This window comes from Protopterus annectens, chromosome 11.part0, assembly GCF_019279795.1.
Source record: "Protopterus annectens isolate FY-2018-M chromosome 11.part0, PAN1.0, whole genome shotgun sequence".
Lineage (NCBI taxonomy): Eukaryota > Metazoa > Chordata > Ceratodontiformes > Protopteridae > Protopterus > Protopterus annectens.
Window position 1 is genome coordinate 1,564,925,038 of NC_056745.1, and position 15,584 is coordinate 1,564,940,621.

The window sequence follows — 15,584 nt, forward strand, 5'->3', positions numbered from 1 at the left end:
AGATAATGAAGGGCTCCACTGCCATGAGGGCCTGTAATTCAGACACTCTTCTTGCTGAAGTGATTGCTAGAAGGAAGGCTGTTTTCCAAGAGAGGAATTTCAACTTTGTAGTTTCAGCTGGCTCAAAAGGAGAGCGAGTGAGCTTTTTCAATACAAAGTTAAGATCCCAGGATGGAGTAGGGGCTTCTCCTGGGGGGGTCTTACATTTTTAGCCCCTCTGAGGAATTGCTTTAGCAGGGGGGTGAGAGAAGAGGGGTGGTTCAGTATTGTAATGTGCTGAAATGGCAGAGGCATGAATTTTAATTGACGAGAAGGATAGGCCCTTGTGGAGCATTTCTAATAAGTACTGAAGTATATGAGGTAAGCTGGGCACCGTTGTGCCCATCCCGAGTCTGGCTCCAGGAACAGTATCTTTTCCACTTTTCAGCATAGGATTTTCTAGTATTAGGCCTCCTTGCCTTCAGAATGACATCTAGCACCTGCTTACTGAGGGATGCTATTGAAGAGCTCAAGGAATTAACCAGGCTGCAAGGTTCAGGGTTTGAAGCTGAGGGTGCAGAATCTGGCCCGCCTGCTGGGACAGTAGGGAAGGGGTATGAGGAAGGTGGCATGGATCCAGCAGTGCCATACTATGCAAAAGGGGGCACCAGTGCTGGCGTGGCCAGTCTGGTGCAATCAGTACTGTCCTAGGCTTGTCCTGTTTGACCTTTAGCAGAACCTTCGAGAGGAGAGGCAGAGGGGGAAGGCATAAACTGAGAGGCTTTCCCAGGTAAAGGACAGGGCATCCACTTTCCAAGCTTGACTGTGGGAAGTCCTTGTGCAGAATTTGTCCATTTGGTAGTTTTGAGGGGAGGCAAACAGGTTTATCTTGGGAGTCGCTCATTTGTTCCTCAAGAGGTTGAATATTTTTGGTTCCAGTTTCCACTCATGTGGGTCCATGAGATTTCTGCTTAGGTTGTCTGCCAGAGAATTTAGCTCGCCTGGCAGGAACTGAGCCTGTAGGTGCACTTGGTAGCTCAAGGCTGTGTTCCACAGAGCCATGGCTAGTCTGCAGAGAGGGTACGAGTGGGTTACCCCCTGCTTGTTTATGTACCATATATAACTGCGGTGTTGCCTGTCTTCACCAATAATTGTCCTGGAAGAATGTGGTCCTTGACGGCTGTCAGGGAATTCTGTACAGCTAACATTTCTTTTTGGTTGATATGCAGGTGCATCTGTCTCGGGTTCCATTTGCCCTGAATGCACTGCCCTGTCAAATGAGGCCCCCATGCAGAGTCTGATGCATCTGTTAGGGTTTGGGCGGCAGGGGGTAGAGTGAAAGGGAGCCCCTTGTTGTGGCTGCAGGCCTCTGCCCACCAAAGGAACTCTGTCTTTATACAAGGAATGATAGGAATCATTGATTCCAGGTTCTAAGAATGTTGACATCATAGGCGTTTTATATACCACTGTAGTTAGTTTCCTCATATGCAGTCTTGCATATGGAATTAGTAGAATGCAAGAGGCCATGAACCCCAGGGCTTGCAGAAATTTCCTTGCAGATAGCTGGGTCTTTGTGGCCAGTAGTTTGAAGTAGGTTGTCAAACTTGTTTCTCTGCAGTGAGGAAAGCCATCTGGGAAGATGTGCTTAAGCTTGCTCCCAGGAATACTATCTGTTGGCAGGGTACTAGGTGAGATTCCTTTTCATTTATGGTGTACCCCAGTGAGGTTAGAAGTTTCTTTACGAATGCCAGATATTTTAATAGCAAGTTTTGGCTTTCTGCCTGAATCAGGCAATCGTCCAAGTATGGGTATATTTGAATATTTTCTGCCCGCAAAATGCAATGGCTGGAGATATACACTTTGTGAATACCCTGGGCGCATTAGATAAGCCAAAGGGAAGTGCAGAGAACTGAAGCATAGGTATTTTCTGCAAGATTCCCTTATTGGAATGTACAGGTAAGCTTCCTTTAAGTCTAAGGTTGCCAACCAGGCATCTTTGCCTAGCATAGGAAGCAGCTGTTGAAGTGTTAGCATTTTGAATTTTGGGATTACCAAAAAGGTGTGTAGAATAGAGAGGTCCAGGATAGTATGCCAGGAGTTGTCTTTTCTGGGTACCAGGAAAAGTCTTGAATAAAAAACCTTGTCCCCTTTCTTCTGCTGGGACAGGTTGAATAGCCCTGATACTTAGAAGAGAGAGAACCTGTTGTAGAGCCTCTGCCCACTGATTTATGGGGTAGGTCTGGCCAACCGTTTGTGGTTGGTAGGGTGTGGAAGTGGAATTTGTATCCTTGGGAAACTATATTCAGAACGTATTTGTCCTGGGTAATGAGTTCCCACTTTTTTGCATGCAGGGCAAGCTTTCCTCCTAAGGGCGCAGGCAGTTGAACAGGGCTTGGAAGGGTTAAGGTTAAGACATCATGCCATTTTTCCATAGGGGAGTGTCTTGCTACTCCCTGCTTTGGAAGTGGGAGCCCCCCACTGCTTAGGTCTGTGCGTGGCCTGAGATTGTAACCTAGGTGGTCTGCTGTTCCTGGGTTTGGACTGAGGAGGCCTGGAAGAGGCTGAAAAGGACCAATTCTTTGAAGGCCAATGATTACTAAACCTGGGAGGCTGTACTTGCAGGAAATCTTTAACAGTTTGCATAGATTTAGCTTTTTCCTCCATCTTTTTGAGGACAACGTCTGCTTTGTTGCCAAATAGGCGGTCTTGGTTTAAGGGAGCATCCAGTAATTTAGCTTTAACATGATCTGGCAAGTTTTGCTCCTTAAGCCAAGCATGCCTTCTAAGTACAGACCCAGTGACAGCAGCCCTGCAAGATGCTTCTAGAGTCAAAACCACATTGCAAAGTATATTTACCAACTCGTTCTGCATAATGCATTAAATCCTGTAATTCTGTGTGTTCAGCACAGCCAGGAATCAACATCATTTTCTGTTTAAGTAGTCCCATAATATGCTGCTGGTACTTTGACATATGAAACTGGCAATTTAAAGCCCCAATGGCCAAAGTAGCAGAAGTATATTTCTTACCCAATCTGTCCAAGGCTCTAGAAACTCTGTTAGAAGGGGTAGGGTTTTTGGCAGCAGTAGCCTTAATGCCTTTTGGCCCTTGGGAAATGGTCTCTGGATCCGCAGTAGGATTCTTGAAGAGGAGCTTGAGAGTTAGGTACTCTAATACCAGTGAGGTTTTCTGGGAGCTGGAGGTAAAGTGTCTGGGGAAAGGCTAGATTCCAAGAAAGCATCATCTACAATGTCCAGAACAGGAGAGACAGCTAAAGGCCTGTGTTGAGGGAGGAGTAAAAATTCCCTAAGCCTCTTTTTGGAGTCAGAGTAATCCTGGCTTTCCCAGCGGAAATGCTCCCTAAGAGTGTGCAAGGTTTCACCAAAAGAAAAATCTTCTGGAGGGGAAGCATAGGGAATGGAATCCTCTGTATCAGAATCCTCCTAGGTAGACAAGGGCAAATCCTGGTAATTAGAAGAAACAGAAATATCAGACTCCTGATCAGAAGGAAAATCAGTTCTAGGTCTCTCAGAGGGGGAAGGCTGGCTTCCCCTAATTAAGGTAATAAGGTCTTCAGCCATTCTAAGCATTTGTTTTTCAGGCATATGGGCCTGACCATGCGGTTTGGACGTCAGTTTTCTAGGCATGGGTCGAGTTTTAGGCCTGGATGTAAAAGATGGCGTTGGTTTAAAATGCAAGTCTGTAGGCCTGAATACACCCTCAGAAGCCAGTGCCTGCTCAGCGGATCTGGACCCATTCAAAGTAGACACATCCGCAGGTCCCATAGTCGAAGACGCATCTCGCGGCATACCGGACTGAGTGGGTCTCAGTAGAGGCCTGCAAATCTGAGGTAGCAGGTATCAGGGGCTGCGAAAGCACCTCACTCAGTACTGGCGGACTGGTGACTAGCTTAACGGAAGCATCGTTGGCAGTTTTGGACCTATCCGGTCTGTCTCGGTCTTTATCCTTACTTTCTTTGGAATATTGGCAGTAAGATGGCTTACCGAAGCCATTTCTGGATAGTTATACCGAATAACAAAATAATTTGCTGCAAATATAGCCCGATGACGAATAGTTCGGGGGTTGAACAAGGCACAAAACCAACAGCGAGGGACGTCGTCGTCTGGGCCTAAGCAAGGAATGCAGTACGAATGAAAATGTTTGAGGTATTTGCTTTCCACAGGTAATACAATTGTTAACTTTTACTGACATTGGTTAAGAGCAAGAAAAAAAATTCCCAACGGGGTACTTAGCTTTTCTGAAGACTTCGGTTCTGAAACTCAAAAACGAAGATTTCAGGAGTCGGCTGACTGGCACTTGAAAAAAGTACAGTTTTGTACCTACCATAAATGTAGATGTTCGAGTGTTCACACTGCTGCAGTTATCACACTTGGGTTATCCTGCCGTCAGGCGGTCCCCGCAGTCGGCCAGAGTTCCAAAGTCTTGGTATGACGTCGGTTGCTGTCGCTTCTTCCCTGACGTCAGTGCGCCAGGGGTATATAAGATGCATCCAACACCATTTTCTTCAGTTTTTCTTGCCCCAGATGTCAGGTGCCCCCAACTGGGTAGGCAATACATATTGCTAATCAAAAATATACATATGAAATAAAAACAATACCTTCAGTTACCAGCAAATACACCCCAAAGGTTGTATAGGATAGAAGGGTATAGATAAGTCCAGCTAGTTCAGAGGGGATGGAGGGAGGGTAACCTGGACTGCAGCAGTGTGAACACTCGAACATCTACATTTATGGTAGGTACAAAACTGTACTATGGTCGTGTTACACTGCTGTAGTCATCATACTTGGGTTGAATCCCAAAGCTAAGTTTGGGTGGCTGGTCTATAAAGAGTTAGGGTTGACTAAGAGGCCCTGCAGAACTGCAGTGGCAAATCCTGCTCTGGATTTAGAGTAAAGAGGCAGGTGGTAATGCCTGGTGAAGGTGTGCACTGAGCTCCAAGTTGCAGCCTCCAAAATTTCCTTGGTAGGTACTCCTCTGAGAAAGGCTGCTGAAGTGGCTGTTGCCCTGGTGGAATGAGGCCTAATGTTATTAGGGACTGATTTTCCATGCCGTGTGTAACAGTACCGAATACAGTGTCCTATCCATTTGGAAATAGTCTGCTTTGAGATAGCCTTGCCTTGTGATCCTGCAGCATACGCTACAAACAGTTGATCAGTTTTCCTGAAAGCTTTTGTTTTGTCCAAGTAGAAGCGTAGCTGCCTGTGTATGTCCAAAGAATGCAGAAGTGTCTCCCCTTTATTTTGGGGGTTTGGATAAAAAGTAGGCAGATGGATGGTTTGGTTAAGAGCCACACTAGATACCACCTTTGGCATGAAGGTAGGGTTTGTCCTTAAAGATACCCTATCCTGATGAAAAATTATAAAAGGTTCCACTGCCATTAATGCTTGTAGCTCTGAGAGTCTTCGTGCTGAAGTCACTGCCAGGAGCAGAGCTGTTTTCCATGATAAAAATTTTAGATCGGCTGTATAGGCTGGCTCAAAAGGTGGTAGGGTCAGTTTTTCCAAAATGAAATTGAGGTCCCAAGTTGGTGCTGGTGCTCTCCGGGGCGGTCTTATGTTTTTAGCCCCTCTGAGGTACTGCTTTAGCAAGGGATGAGATGAATAAAGGAGGATCCATGTTGTAATGTGTAGAAATGGCAGAGGCGTGAATCTTAATTGATGAAAAGGATAGGCCTCTGTCCAGCATCTCAGTTAAGTATTGTAAAATCTGAGGAATATTTGGAGCAAGAGGGTCAAGGCTGTGAGCCTGGTTCCAGGCGCAGAATCTCTTCCATTTTTCTGAGTAAGCTTTCCTGGTGCTAGGCCCCCTGGCCTCCAAAATGACATCCATAACAGATTTAGAGAGAGGTGTTCCTCCATCCATTCGTACTATCACTAACAAATACATGTTCAAAAAATCACTTCACATATATCTAAGATCCCAATGGGATTGTTCTTGCTCCCTCCCCTCATAGATCTATAACATTCCATTCCCCTCACCCTTATCCTATCAAAGCTTATGTTCCCTCACTATAGTTATTTAATAAAGACATTCTGTGTTTCCTCTTCAATAACTTCTCTGATGGCATATCTCAATACTGTTTATTTTTGAATGTTTCTCAAATTTATGCCTAAATGTACTAATGTTTTCTCTCTACTCTGTATAACTGTCTTGTAGTCACAACATGTACCTAATTCTACCTATATCGCAGCTTTTCTCCCCATTTTCGAATGTTTCTCAAATTTAAGCCTATATGTATTAATTGTTATCTCTACTCTGTATAATTATCTTGTAGTTATTGTATGTACCTAATTTTGTCTATATTGGAGCTTTTCTCCCCAGGACTCCATTGAAAACGGGTTCTTTTGGCCCAATGGACTATCCTGGTAAACCAACTGCAAATAAATAAATAAATAAATAAATAAGTGTTGCCTGTTTGACTATAGTATCTGCCATGCAGCCAGGTTTAGGGTTTTGAGCTGACCGTGCAGGATCCGATTGTTTGGTTGAGTCAGAAGGTGTGGAATTTGGGGCAAAATCCATGGTGGGCCCTGAGCCAAGCTCCTTAAGATAGGGTACCAGTGCTGGCATGGCCAGTGTGGAGCAATCAGGATCATCTGTGGTTTTTCTTGTCTGGCTTTTAGGAGTACCTTTGAAAGGAGAGGCAGTGGTGGGAAGGCATAGACTTTTAGGTTTTTCCAGCTGAACAGAAGAGCATCCACTTTCCATGCTTGTTTGTGGTAAGTCCTTGTGCAGAATTTTTTGTAGTTGGCAATTCAGAGGGGAGGCAAAAAGATCTATGTCTGGGCATCCCCATTTTTGTGTTATCATGCTGAAGATTTGTGGGTTCAATTTCCATTTGTGAGGGTCCATGACATTTCTGCTTAAGTCGTCTGCCAGAGTATTTTTCTTTCCTGACAGGAATTGTGCTTGCAGGTGAGCGTGGTACGTTAGAGCTGTGTTCCACAAGGTCATGGCTTGCCTGCATAGGGGATAAGTGTGAGTGGCCCCTTGTTTGTTTATGTACCACATTACTGTGGTGTTGTCTGTCTTTAGTAATAGTTGTCCTGGGTGTAGAAGGTCCTTGAAAGCTGTTAGGGCATTTTGAACAGCCAACATCTCTTTTTGATTGATGTGAAGATGCATCAGGTCTGTGGTCCACATGTCCTGAATGCATGTTCACACCTTGTGTGCTCCCCAGGCGTAATCCGAAGCATCTGTTAGGAGTTTGCCTGGCTGTGGGTTGGGTGAAAGGCTGACCCTTGTTTAGGTGACATGCTTGTGCCCACCATCAAAACTCCTGTTGTAGGCAGGGAATTATTGGGATTACTGCTTCTAGACTGTGAGAATGTCGAGTCCAAACACTTTTTAGGTACCATTGTAATTTCCTCATATGCAGTCTGGCGTATGGTATTAGTAGTACGCAGGATGCCATGAATCCCAGGGCCTGCAGAATTTTTCTTGCAGGGACATGGGATGTTTTTCCAGTAGTTGAAAATATTCAGTTAGTTGCAGTTGTTTGTCTGGCGTGAGGTAAGCCATCTGGGCCATTGTATTTAAGCTGGCACCCAGGAATGTAATCTGTTGTGAGGGCACTAGTTTTGACTTCTTTTCATTTACTGTGTACCCTAGACAAATTAGCAACCTTTTCACAAACGCCAAATGCTGTAGAAGAATGTCCTTTGTCTCTGCTTGAATGAGGCAGTCGTCCAGGTATGGATATTTTTGAATCCCTTTTTGTCTGCAAAATGCAATTACTGGTGCCAGGCACTTTGTGAAGACCCTGGGCACAGTAGATAAGCCAAAGGGCAGTGCAGAGAATTGGTAGTGCCTTGTACCAGCTTTGAATCTGAGGTATCTTCTGCAATTTTGTCTGATAGGGACATGCAGGTATGCCTCTTTGAGGTCCAGAGTAACAAGCCAAGCCTTTTTGCCCAGCATGGGTAGAAGCTGCTGTAATGTCAACATTTTGAATTTCAGAATATCCAGGTAAGTATTCAGAATTGAAAGGTCCAGTATAGGCCTCCAGGCTTTGTCCTTTCTGGGGACCAGGAAGAGTCTTGAGTAAAATCCTTGTCCTTGGTTCCTGTTGTGGTTCTTTTTGTATAGCTCTCATGTCCATGAGGGCTGAAATTTGTTTTTGTGCCTCTGCCCATTGATTTTGTGGCAGGTCTGGCATTCCTTTTAGCTTTGGTAAAGTGTGGAAGTGGAATCTGTAACCTTGAGACACAATATTCAGGACCCATTTGTCTTGGGTGATTGCTAGTTTTGAGAAAAAAGTGCTAATTTTCCCCCTAAGGGAGCTTCCAGAAGGGACGTGCTTGGCGTATGCAAGGGAAAGTCATTGTGACTGTTTCCTGTAGGGTTGAGACTTGTCCTCACCTCCTTTTGGGGTTGAGGTGCCCCACTGTCATTGTCTGTTTGTGCCTTGGGGTTGAGAACTGCCTCTTGGGCGTCTATATCTGCCTCTCGGTGGCCTGTCTGACACTGGAAAGGACCAATTTTTTACTGGCCAATTTCTGCTAAACCAAGGTGGCTGTACCTGTAAGAAATCCTTGACTGTTTGCATAGATTTAGCTTTATCCTCCATTTTCTTTAACACCTCTTCTGCCTTAACACCAAACAAGGTATCATGTTGCAAAGGAGCATCCAATAACTTTGCCTTAACATGTTCAGGTAAACTCTGTTCTTTTAACCAAGCATGTCTTCGAATAACAGACCTGTAACTGCGGCTCTACAAGAGGCCTCTAAAGAATCAAAACCACATTGCAGATTATGTTTTCCCACCTGTTCAACTGCATGCAATAAATCCTGCGTTTCTTTACAATCAGGAGCTTCTGAACTAGCAAGCATTTTCTGTTTTAACTGAGCCATTAAATATTGTTGGTACTTAAGCATGTGAAACTGGCAATTTAAAGCTCTTACTGCTAAAGTTGCAGACGTGTATACTTTCTTCCCCTATCTATCCAAAGCTCTGGAATCTCTGTCAGAGGGTACTGGATTTTTTGCAATGGAAGCCTTAACCCCTTTTGGACCCTGGGAAATAGTTTCTGGATCAGCAGAAGGGTTTTTGTAAAGAAACTTGTGAGAGTCAGGGACTCTATAATACCTATCTGGCTTGGCTGAAGCAGAGGGCAAAGAGTCAGGAGATATGCTGGATTCAGAGAAGACATCATCCACAATGTCTAGTACAGGCGGAATAGCCAGGGGCCAGTGCTGAGGCAATAAGAGGAAATCCCTGAGCCTTTTCTTGGATTCTGAGTATTCCTGACTTTCCCAATGGAAATGTTCCCTCATGGTATGTAAAGTTTCCCCAAAAGAGTAATCCTCAGGAGGAGAGGCTGAAGGGATAGATTCCTCAGAGTCCTCATAGGGGGGTAAAGAGTATCCCTGGTCTGAAGAGGAATCAGAAGAAATGGAAACCTGATCAGAGGAGTCAAAGTCTGTATCCTGCCTAGACCTTTTCTCAGGAGGGGGATGGGAACCCCTGATTAGAGTAATGAGGTCTTCGGCCATTTTAAGCATCTGTTTCTTAGGCATGGAGGACTGTCCAGGAGAATTCTGCACTTGTTTCTTTGTCTTTAATGGTACCTTTGTCGTGGCTGTTGATTTAATGGCAAGTTGTGAAGGTCTGAAAACACCCTCAGAAGCCGGTGCCTGCTCAGCGGCTCCGGACCCATCTGAGGGATTAGTTTCCGTAGGCCCAATACCTTGAGTTGCCAGAGGCCTAGTTGTCTCCACGTGGGAGTCGGAGGCGGCCTGTGGCTCTGAGGTAGCGGGTGTCAGGGGCTGCGAAAGCGCCTCACTGAGAACCGGCGACTGGCCTAGAAGAGGTTTCGTCATCGGTTTTGGACCTCGGATGCCTGTCTTTATCCGTGTCTTTGCATATTTTCAGAATTGCAGTCGGCTGATCCGACGGCATAGTATAATTGAACCTTCGGCCAAAGTAGTGCAAAGCAAAATCAAAACGTCTTTTTATAGTGCGTTTGTTAAATCTAGCACAAAACCAACAACTAGTGACGTTGTGATCAGGGCCTAGGCATGGAATACAGTAAGAGTGGAAGTCCTTATGAGGTATTTGCTTCCCACAAGAAATACAATTATTAACTTTTTCTGACATCGGTCTGAGGCAAGAAAAAAGTTTCCCCAACAGGGTACTTAGCTTTACTGAAGATTTCGGATCTGAAATTCAACTTCAAAAATCTCAGGAGTCTGCAAACCGGCACTTGCGAACTGCTTCTGCTTCGGGCACTGCGCGGCAAGAAAGACTGAAGAAAATGGCGTTGGATGCATCTTGTATACCCCTGGCGCACTGACGTCAGGGAAGAAGCGACAGCAACCGACGCCGGACCAAGACTTTGGAACTCTGGCCGACTGCGGGACCGCCTGACGGCAGGATAACCCAAGTGCGATGACTGCAGCAGTGTAACACGAACATCTGCTTCTGCTTCGGGCACCGCATGGCCAGAAAGATTGATGTAATGGCATCGGCTGCATGCTTTATACCCTGGACGACCTGACGTCAAGGAAGAAGAGACAGCATTCGACGCAGGAATCCAAGACTCTGGTATTCAAGCTGGCTGAGGGATACCTGCAGGCAGATAACCCAACTGTGATGACTGCAACAGTGAAACACGAAGAACATCAGAAAAATATTGAGGTAAGATGAAGGGTGAAAACTTTGAATGGAAAGCATTTTGAAAGAAGATACCTTCAGAAAGGTACCGAGGTGAAGTCCAGAACAGGTCTCCAATCTCCTTTTCTGGGTACCAGGAAATGTCTGGAATAAAATCTTTTCCTATATGTTGTGGTGGTACAGATTCTATGTCACCTTGGTCAAGAAGACCCTGCAACATAGGAGGGAAAAGATTTACCTAGCTGGATGGAGGGGACAGAATGCTTCTGAAGGCTGAAATTTGCTTCCAAGTCATTTTGTAGCTTTGTTGAATGACAGAAAGGACCCAACTTTGTCTGAAGTGATGAGGTTCATCTTTTTGACGGGGGAAGGGTGGATAAAGGTGGGAAGGAGCCAGAAAGTAGTCAGGCAGATTAGTCTGGAAAATGAAAGTTTTTCAGACTTGGAATCTCTTATAGGTTTGTTCTGAAATCATTTCCTAGGCATCTTACTGCCTTTGAGCAAACAAAGTTTCTATGAGAAAAGAAAATAGGCTTAGTGAAGTAGTTTCACTGGATACCTGGGTGATGAGGTGAGAAAGATTTGCTTGAAATGTTGCATCATCTTGTCTTTCTCCTGCAAAGATTTTGAACAGGTCCATATTACCAGGACCAAACAGAAAATACCTGATAAAAGGGGAAGCTAACAGCTAAGCATTGATACCCTGAGGTAGGGACTGGGAACAATGCCATGCACATCTTCTGATGACAGATCCAGCAGCAGCCATCCTGGTAGAAGTTTCCACTGCATTACTACATTTAATGGCATGATTGGGCACCGGACTAGCTCGACCCACCACATAAATAGTCTGCTGCCTAGTTAGCTCGACCCACCACAAAAATAGTCTGCTGCCTAGTTTCAGAAATGTCAAAGTCTTGCTTAGTTCACATGGAACAGACAACAAATAATTTGTCATTTGGGTTTGATAATTAAATGCCTTGAAGGCCAGAGTGGCAGAGTCCAAATCTTCTTTCCATATCTGTCCAAAGCCTTACTGTCTCAGTCCGAAGATAAAATGTTAACAGCTGGTAAAAATTTGGAAGGCTCGTCAGCTGAGACAAAACAAAAAAGGAACTGCCAAAATAATATTTATATAAACATTTTAGATTCTCTGGCACTTTATAAAACCTATAAGCCCTCTTACAGGCTGGAGGGCTGGAATCAGGAGAGGTAGAAGTGTAAGCAAATGCATCTAGAAAGGCCTTCAAAAACTAGAGGCACAGATGCTGGCATAGGAGCTTCTACCTCCAGCAAATTGTAATCCCTCTTCTGCACATCAGAAACTTGTCTAGATTCCCATTTAAAGTGCTGTGTCATTTTTGTGACCGTTTCCCCAAAGGACATTTCTTCAACAGGAGAGTCGGTGGGTAGTGTGTCTTCATCTGAAGACATCTGCCTGGAGAATGAATCTCAAGATGATTACAAGACTGTGTTTATCTGAATCAGATTCTTCCTCCTACTCAGAGGAGGATTTATGCTCTCTTTTGAGAAGAGGTAGTAAGAAGAGATGAATGAGAAAGAAAGGAGGGAGGCAAAATGGCCACATATAGGCCCACTACAAATTTAATTAATTTGCTTTTTTTAAGATATCTGAGAAGCAGAAATATAATGGCCACATACATGCCGACTAAAAATGTAATTAATTTGATTTCATAAGATGTCTGAAAAGGAGAGATACGCTTTGTCTTTTGCTTCTTTTTCTTAGGTGTGAAATCTGTTTTCACAAAGTGCTGCAGATCCAACCCCTGGCACCATCAATCAAGGATCCAGGCACCTCTTCCACAACTAGGATTTGGGGTAAGCACTTCAGTCCCTGTAAAATAATGAGCCTTGGTTCCCCATTCACAACTGTACAGATCTGCCATTTTGGATTGGGTGAGCTGCTTCAAGTGCACTCTAAATTGTTCAGGAGAAAAAAATACATTTGTATGATTTTTAGAACAAATGACTGACAAATCTGACAACTCTCAGTCAGGTTCACGGCCCAAAAAGCAAGTAGTACTGGGACTGGTGGTCTTTAAAAAGGAATCAGCCTACCACAATCACACATCTCTCTCTCAGCTGACATCTAACAGTTTTAACCAATAAAGTTTAAGAAAAAAAGGAAGGTTCCCCAACACAGCACTCACCTGAATAAGCTAAGACAGACAATATCAATGATCACACGAACAAACACAGTCAGGAGAGACTTGTGTTCAGACTTTAGGCAAGATAGTCTAAGGATCTTAAGCTCATATGTCCACTTATGTATCCTTATGCCCCCAGGCTTAGGTCATATGTCCGTATGACCATACGGGAGTTATTTTGGCTTTAGTATCCTGGCCGATGTCAGGTTACCTTGGCAAGACAGTCCAAAACTATTGGATTATTGCAACAGTGATCTTAGGACAGGTATCAAGTGACATCTAGCCAATCATAGTACCAGAAATATGCAAATTCAAAAAGTTGAAGACATGGCCTGAATGCAACACTGCTCATGAAGACTGCCAAAAGACAGTAATAGATGAGAAGCAGGAAGTAATGATTTTGAACAAAGAAAAATAAAATAAAGTTCAGCTACTATAATTCCAAAATTGCTTAATAAAAATGCAAGCTAGCCATGGAAGTAATCACCAAGTAGAGTTGACTACAAGTATTATTCTGCTCTGAAGCACAAACTGGCATTACAAATGTAAGCTACACCTATGTGACAAGTTACTCGCCCAGCTATGTAAAGAACTGCAGTATTATGAGTCTTAGGAGATTAAAACACACATTGTGAACACAATTTCCATTTCCTCAACCACAGACTGCAAGGGAGCCATTTATAAACAATCACGTCAACTTACTCACAACCATGAATTATAGCTTCTAAAGATCCAAAGCATGCTTAAATCTAGCTATTACTTCACTGCTAGCTACAAATTCCCATCAATATTCCCAAAGATCATGGAAGTTACCTTCCATTACAGGATTAAATATCAAACCAAATACCTTCTTGTGAAGGGACTTTAATTACCCAAACATTGACTGGCACACTTGCACCTCTAAAAATAGATGCGCTCAGCATTTCCTAAACTTTAACGTCAATGTGCTGCAGCAAACTGTAAAGCTGCCTATTGGAAACTTAAATATCTCTGGCCAGGTCATTATCACCCTAACTCCTGCATGCACCCTCAATCTCATCCCTAAAAAAAAAAAAATTTGACAACAAACCAGTCATCCTTTTTGTTAGGCCTAGAGGTAACCACCCACCACCAAATGAAACCATCTTTAAGGACTTCTCCAGGGGAAAAATGTACTACAGGTTGTAGCAGACGCATAAAAATTCTCCAACGATCACCCAGAAATAGAGATAAATGAGAGGGCTGCTAAATTCCCCTCTTTGACAAACACCTCAACAGCTATATAGAAAAAGTCAATACCCAACTGCCTTAAATAAAATGGTACATTCAAGAATAAGCCTCAAAGTGAACTCCTGATTCAATCAAAGCCTGAGCACTGACTTTGTCCCAGCCGAGTGGAGGACAACCAGTCATCCCTTTGCACAAAGGTGGAGCATCCACTGATCCTGGAAATTATAGAACCATCGGCCTAACTAGCCTGATCTGTAAGGCCATGGAATGGATTATCATGGACATCATTAACAGGGACATTGGCAACCTCCAAACACTTGACCCCACACAGTTTGGCTTTGTCAAGGGCAGGTCATATCTGTTAAATCTGGTTGACTTCTTTTAGACAATCACCAAAGCCAAGGACGAAGGGAAGATGGTGCACACCGCCTACCTTGACCTGGCCAAGGCCTTCAACACTATTCCCCACTCGGACATAGTAGACAAACTCTCTCAATTAGGTATCAATCCATATGTTATCAGATGGGTAGCAAACTGGCTCATTGAGGGAAACCATTTAATCAAAATGGGGAAGACACCTCAAGCAGTAGACCCGCAACAAGTGGCGTACCCCAGGGATCGGTCTTGGGGCCTCTGTTACTTGGGATATACTTCTCTGAGGTGCAGGCCAAAACCAGTGGACCATGGCTGACCAAGTCTGCAGATGACTACAAGCTGGACGTGATCATCAAATCCCCAAGTGATGTGGACATTCTCCAAAAGGGTCTCACCCAAACAAATGACTGGCGCCAGAAACATGGCCTCAAGCTTAATGCCAAAAACTGCATCATTTCCTTTGGGGAGTGGTGACCCAACATATTTTCACATTAATAACAATGTCCTAAACATGCAGTCATGAGGGATTTGGGCACCCAGGTTGATAGCAACCTGACTTTTGACCACCATGTTGCTTCCGTTGTACGGAAAAGCTTTCTATATGGCGCACCTCATAAGGGTAGGGACAAGGAGGTCATAACATCCTTGCATTCTTCCCTTATAAGGCCAATTATTGAGTACAATGCCCCCTTTGGCATGTACTCTGCAAAACACATGCAGCAGCTGGAGAGACCACAGAGGTTACTCACCAGAAGAATCTAGGGCCTCAAACATACTACCCTACACAGACAGGCTAAAAGCCCTGTCCCTCTACTCAGTTTCATACAGACTCCTCAAAGGTGACTTCTTTCTGGTATACAAAGCAATGGCACACCCTGCCTTGATGGGACTACTGCCTATCCGCAAGTCAAGCTCCACTCCAGTAACCCGCACGCGCGACCTCAACCTGGTCTGGGATATCAACAGGACTTTTTGGTGGGACAGATTTGTGTCTCAGAGACTCCCCCATCTGTGGAATAGACTCCCTCTCTATGTCAAGCAGAGTACCTCATTGTCCCTTTTCAAGTGTAACCTGGACAACTAGATGGGAAATGGAAAATACACCCCTAGGATTCCACCCTTGTCCCTGCTGGACAGGGGCTTTGGATGCTGACTTGTCTAAACAGGGGCTAAACTCTTGGCTAGGCTTATAAGGGCCTCAGGGCCAATAGCCTAGTAACTT

General features: G+C 44.4%; 1 protein-coding gene across 1 annotated transcript in view; it reads right to left on the reverse strand.

Annotated features, from left to right (window-relative positions):
- Nucleotides 1-15,584, reverse strand: part of UBE2H (ubiquitin conjugating enzyme E2 H) — a 940,085-nt gene that overhangs the window by 223,347 nt on the left and 701,154 nt on the right. The gene's annotated exons all lie outside the window — the stretch shown is intronic.